Below are 6,000 nucleotides of genomic sequence, written 5' to 3' on the forward strand. Positions count from 1 at the left end.
TAATAATTTTATTGATCTATTTATTCTTTCCATCAAAAAATATCTACTGACTGCATATGATGTGCCAGGCACTCTTCTAGGCACTGATAATATAGAAGTAAGCATGACAGACAAGGTATTGCTCTCATAGAACTGTTTTCTAGTGATAGAAACGAGCACAAAGTATGTAACTCATTTAGGGAATTCATAAGATAACTTATACTAAGAAGAAATATATGAAATAACCATAAGAAATATCTTCAGTATATGAAGAAAATGAAAAACTAATGGAAAAGAAATTGGGCAGGAGGAACAGGGCTTAGGTGGTGAGGTCCAGAAAGACCTGATGAGCAGCAGAGGCTAAAAGCCATGGTTCTTTCTTTATATCCCTCAGTAAATTATTTAATCACAAAAAAGTCACAAAAAGAAGATGTTGGGGTGCCTGGGTGGTTCAGGCAGTTGAGCATCTGATTCTTGATTTCGGTTCAGGTCGTAATCTCACAGTCATGAGATAGAGCTCCGAGTTGGTCTCCTTGCTAAGTGTGGGGCCTGTTTAAGATTTTCTCTCTCTCCTTCTCCTTCTGCCCCCCTCCCACTCATGTGCATGCTGGAAGAAAGAAAGAAAGAAAGAAAGAAAGAAAGAAAGAAAGAAAGAAAGAAAGAAAGAAAGAAAGAAAGAAAGAAAATGTGGTATATACACACAGTGGAACATTATTCAGCTATAAAAAAGGAAGGAAGTGGTACAAAAACATGGGTGAACCTTGAGAACATTATGCTAAGTGAAATAAGCCAATCACAGAAGGACAAATACTGCATGACTCCATTTATATGAAATATCCCAAACGGTCAAACTCAGAAGCAGAAAGTAGAAGGGCGATTACTAGGGGCTGAGGGTTGGGAGAAATGGGAGTTGATGTTCAACTGATATATCAGCTATGCAAGATGAGTAAATTCTAGAGATCTGCTATACAACATTGTGCCTGTAGTTCACAATCCTGTAATGTACACTTAAAAATTTAAGAGGGTAGATCGCATGTTATCTGATCTTACCACAATTAAAAAAAAAAGTTACATACAATCAAAATACTGAGTACATTTATTTAGTTACTCTTCTAAACTGATTTAAAATTTGCCCATGATGTTTTTGGCATGCTAGTTGGCTTTTTTCCTAGGTTGTTAACCTTGTAAAATAAAGTATAAAATTGCTTAGAGCATTTTCCAAACTGTGGTTAATGAATATTCCCTAGCACATGGTGAGAGAGAGGATTGAGGAAGAATTCCAAGATCAGATCCACTTGGGAAATGTCACACACTTCATCTCCCTTTTGGAAATTTACCACACACATTTGCATATTAAAAACTCTGAGCTGTTCTAAGATTGAAAGTAATTTTCTTTCCAGTTAAACCAGTGTACTCCAAAATATTCTGACCATAGAATAGCTTTATCACAGGACATATATGAAAATATTGAGTGACATGTGCTGATGAGCACAATTTGGGAAACTGCTCTCCTGGAGCATTAGGCATTTACCCTTCAGCCTTGGGAAAGGGGGTCCTTAAAGGGGGAGAATTCGAAGGTCATTGAACTTTGGACAGAGAGAGTAGAATGGGATGGAGTCAGAAAATCTTTGCTGTGACTCACACTTTGAGAAAGACATAAGCGGGAAACAAATGTGAAACATATCCAGACAAGATACGGATGGAAAAGAGACGCTAAACCTGGTTTTCATTTTCTCTAAATCAATCGTTGTCAAACAATGATCCCTGAACCAGTGACAGCAGCAATATCTATCACCTGGGAATTTCTTAGAAAAAAATTCTCAGGGGGACCTGGGTGGCTCAGTCAGTTGAGTGTCTGACTTCAGCTCAGGTCATGATGTCATGGTTTGTGAGTTCAAGCCCTGAGTTGGCCTCTGCACTGACAGCTGAAGCCTGCTTCAAATTCTCCCTCTCTCTCTGCCCCTCCCCCACACACGCTCAGTCTCTCTCTCTCTCTCTCTCTCTCATCTATCTCAAAATTTAAAAAACGAAATTAAAATTCTCAGGCTCCACTGTAGACCAGTTGAATCAGAAACTCTGGGATGGAGCCCGGCAAACTGTTTTAACAAGTCCTCTAGGATTCTATTACACAGTTTGAGATATAATAAAGTTTGAGAACCACTGCTCTAGACAGCACTAATACATAGCTTCATCTGCTTTCAATTTCCCACATGTCTGAATTTCTGGACCATTTCCAATTATTAATAGCTACAAAAAATTCTCAAAGAAATTAGTTACCTTACCAAATTGGGAAAAAGCTTTTTGTCTGGTTTTATTCCCTATTTTGCCAGGCTGAACCATATAATAAATATATTTGTTTGCAATAAGAGTGAAGCAAATCAAGCAAAGGGCAGCAGTCAACTTTCTTCCCTGTAATGTCACCTGAGCAAAATAATTTTGCTTTTAGTAAAAAGATGAGAAAAGAGTAGTATCGAAGGATTTTTTAACCTACTTTGAAAACAGAACAACTAGCCTCAATTAAACATTTATTCCTTATAAATATTTTCTACCATCCCAACATATGCGAAATAACTTTATACCATTGAATAATGATACAGCTGTAGCCCATCACTAAAAAATTAACTATGGAGATTTTACAGGTCCAGATCTATTTAAAAATCGTTATCAAAGTATCTCCATAGACACAGAAGTTACAAACTTGGGGAGGGAAATTTCTTTACTGTCTACATCTAAAATTTTAAATTTACAGTACTAGATTTATCTGTAGAGGCTTGGTAACATCCGAGAGACTTGGTACAGTCCAGGGAGCATTATAAAAAGCTTTCAGGAAAGTGATGTCATGCGTCCCTTACTAAGGAAATGAATCCAGGAACCAAACTTAGTCTTGGCAGTTAAGGAAGACATAATTTTCAAACATTACATTTCAAAATGAAGTTGATCTCTAGTTGTTGACAAAATGCTTAGGGAGTGTTAGTCTCCAGGCTTCCAGTAAGAATCTATTAAAAGACTAAGGAGGGATTAAATTGTTTTTCTTTCTTTCCTTTTTAAACCTTGTGATATTAACTGCTCTTAACTAGATTGATGTTCTGCCTCCTAAACGAAATCAGGGGTGGGCTCTTAATCAAAGAAAATATACTTAAAGCTTATTTGAGCTTTCTAAAAAATGAAGCACAACATGAAACCACCTTTAGATTTAACAAATTTCTCTTTAAAAAAAATATATTGTTGAAATGTGGGAGCTAGGGCAGTAAAGGTTTTTTTTTCCCTCTTAAGCGCCTTAAAAAGGAGAATGTGGCAATTAGCATTTTCCCAGAGGCTTGTCAGAATGATCATTAGCCTGCTTTCATTCTTTTAAAGAATGACAGAAGGGAGTAGCAGAAGCCTTACGGTTTGTCATCCTTAGAATTTGTTTGCCGCAGTGATTTGTGTGTAGGGATGATTATCAGACTGATTTGTAGATGTAATCCTTCTAGTCTTTCGATACTAGTTTAGAAGGGCAAGTTTTTCAGTAAACTAACTTTGACTTGCCCAAGCCCACATGACCATGGGATCATTTTAGAGTATGACCCATGAAGAGGAGAGTAGAGGAAATATTTGGTATTTAACATTGAAAAAATGGAAAAATTAAAAATGAGAAAGAGGAGAGGTGCCTAGATGGCTCAGTCAGTTGAGCATCCAACTTTAGCTGAAGTCATGATCTCTCAGTTCATGGGTTCGAGCTCCACATTAGGCTCTGTGCTGACAGCTCAGAACCTGGAACCTGCTTTGGATTCTGTGTCTCCCTCTCTCTCTGCTCCTCCTCCTCTCTCTCTCTCTCTGTCAAAAATAAAAATTAAAAGGAAAAATGAGAAAGAGGAAAAAGACAATAAGAAGGTAAAAAGCAGGGGCAGAGAAGAAGAATTAAGTCTTATAAATGTACTTTTATTCAGCAATAAGGAAGCCACAGATGTTAATAGTGTCAAACTTCATGTACTAGAAAGGAAGAATAGAAAAACGTGAAGCTAAGCAGGTCAGGGTTCTAACCCTGAGGCAATATTGCATAGGAATTGAGCTTTGCAACCAGTCAGATTGGATGGGCGTCCTAGCTTTACCACTGTAAGATTTTGGTAAGTTACTTAACTAAGAGTTTCCCCATGTGTAAAATTAGGATAATAGCATACCTGCCAGGTTGTAAGTATTAAATGAGATAATGAATGTAAAGCAACTATACTGTAACTTTTTCTGTTGTGACATGAGTGACTCAAGTACCTTATACAGAAAAGGGATTTTGTTGCTTACAGACCTGCAAAAACCAGGGGTATTTAAGGCTTCAGGGACATCTTATCCAACGGCCCACACAGTGTCATCAGAACCTGGTTTTTCTCCTTTTGGCTCTGCCTTTGGCAGCCCTGGCTCATCTACCCATTAGGTCAAAAGATGGCTGCAATATTTGTAGCTCTATACTTTCTGGTTCAAGGCTTCCAGAAAAGAGGGAGAAACATCCCCAGTAGCACAAACATTAGCTCTAATTAGCCCAACTCAAGTCGATGAACTGTCACTGTGACCAAGGCAACTGAGTAATTGGCCGCATATGCTCTACCCTTAAAGGCAAGGTGAAGTTTTTGCTTCACTTGAATCACATGTGTTGAGGGTGTAGAAAGAGAGGTTCCCTCCAACACAAAATGAAGGCACTCTTATCATAAGTAAAGTGCACTCTTACCATCCACTTAATTAAAATGCAGAAAGCCAGGGATAAGCAGGCTTTATTATCAGCTGGATCCAGGCAGTCTGCCTCAGAACACAGTCACTCTGTCTCTCATTTGGGCTTCAGTCTATGTGCCAACTTCATTCCTGCAGGCTTCTTTTCAAGCTCACTGACATCCCTGGACCCTAGCCTTCATAATGCCTAATCCAAAGGAAAAGAGATCCATTCAGAAAATTCTGAGGAAGGACCCTAACTGGCCCAGCGTGGGTCATATGTGTCTATCCTCCAATCAGAAGCATCCCACCAGACCAGGTGGAGTGAAGGAGATGTACTTGTTCGAGGGACAGAAGGGTGCTATGTTAACAAATATAAGAGGGAATTCAGGGCAGTCAAAACCACAGGTGTCCACTATAACTGGTAAATGCAAAGAGTATAATCAGAAATCGCAAATCAGAGAAAATAATTTTGGTAAAGAGGGCGGGGTCAACCAAGAAGAGCAGCAAATGCATGAACACATGGATAAATTGTGGTTTATGGATACTCAGCATGGGATGCAACTTGGCAATAAAAAGAAATGAATTATTGACATATGCAACAACATGGATGAATCCCAGGGTAATTATGACAAGTAGAAGAAGCCACATCCATTTTTGTAAAATTATAGAAAATGCAAGCTAATCTATAGTGACAAAAAGTAGATGAGTGGTTGCCTGAGTCTGGGGTAGGGAAGGATTAAAAAAAGCACGAGGACACTTGTGGGGATGACAAATACATTCTTTTTCCCTTTATTGTAGCGATGGCTTTCATGGGTGTATACCTATGTAAAAACTTATCTAATTGGATGAGTTTTTCTTTTAAGTTTATTTTGAGAAGGAGAGTGCGTGTACATGTGAGTGGGAGGGGAGGGGAGGGGTAGAGACAGAGGGAGAGAGACAGAGAGGGAGAGAGAGACAGAATCCCAAGCAAGGCTCCACGCCCAGCACGCCCTATGTGGGGCTCAAGCTCACGACTGTGAGATCATGAACTGAGCCAAAATCAAGAAAGATCCAGATGCTCAACTGACTGAGCCACCCAGGCACCCCTCAAATTGGACACTTTAAATATATGCAATTAATTATATGTTAATTGTACCTAAATAATACTGTTTAAAAGAGAGAGAGAGAGAGCAAATATGATCCCAAATGCTGTCCTGTTTAATGGCATTTGAAATTATTTTCTGACCTGTCTGTACAAGGCTGAATTTTCCAACAGTGTTATAAATGCCTTCTGTACGTACATCTGTATAGAATTCATGCCACTTAACCCATAGATGGTTTCTAGCCACAGGCTCAAGGAAG

The sequence above is a fragment of the Panthera leo genome, chromosome B4, assembly GCF_018350215.1.
Source record: "Panthera leo isolate Ple1 chromosome B4, P.leo_Ple1_pat1.1, whole genome shotgun sequence".
NCBI lineage: Eukaryota > Metazoa > Chordata > Mammalia > Carnivora > Felidae > Panthera > Panthera leo.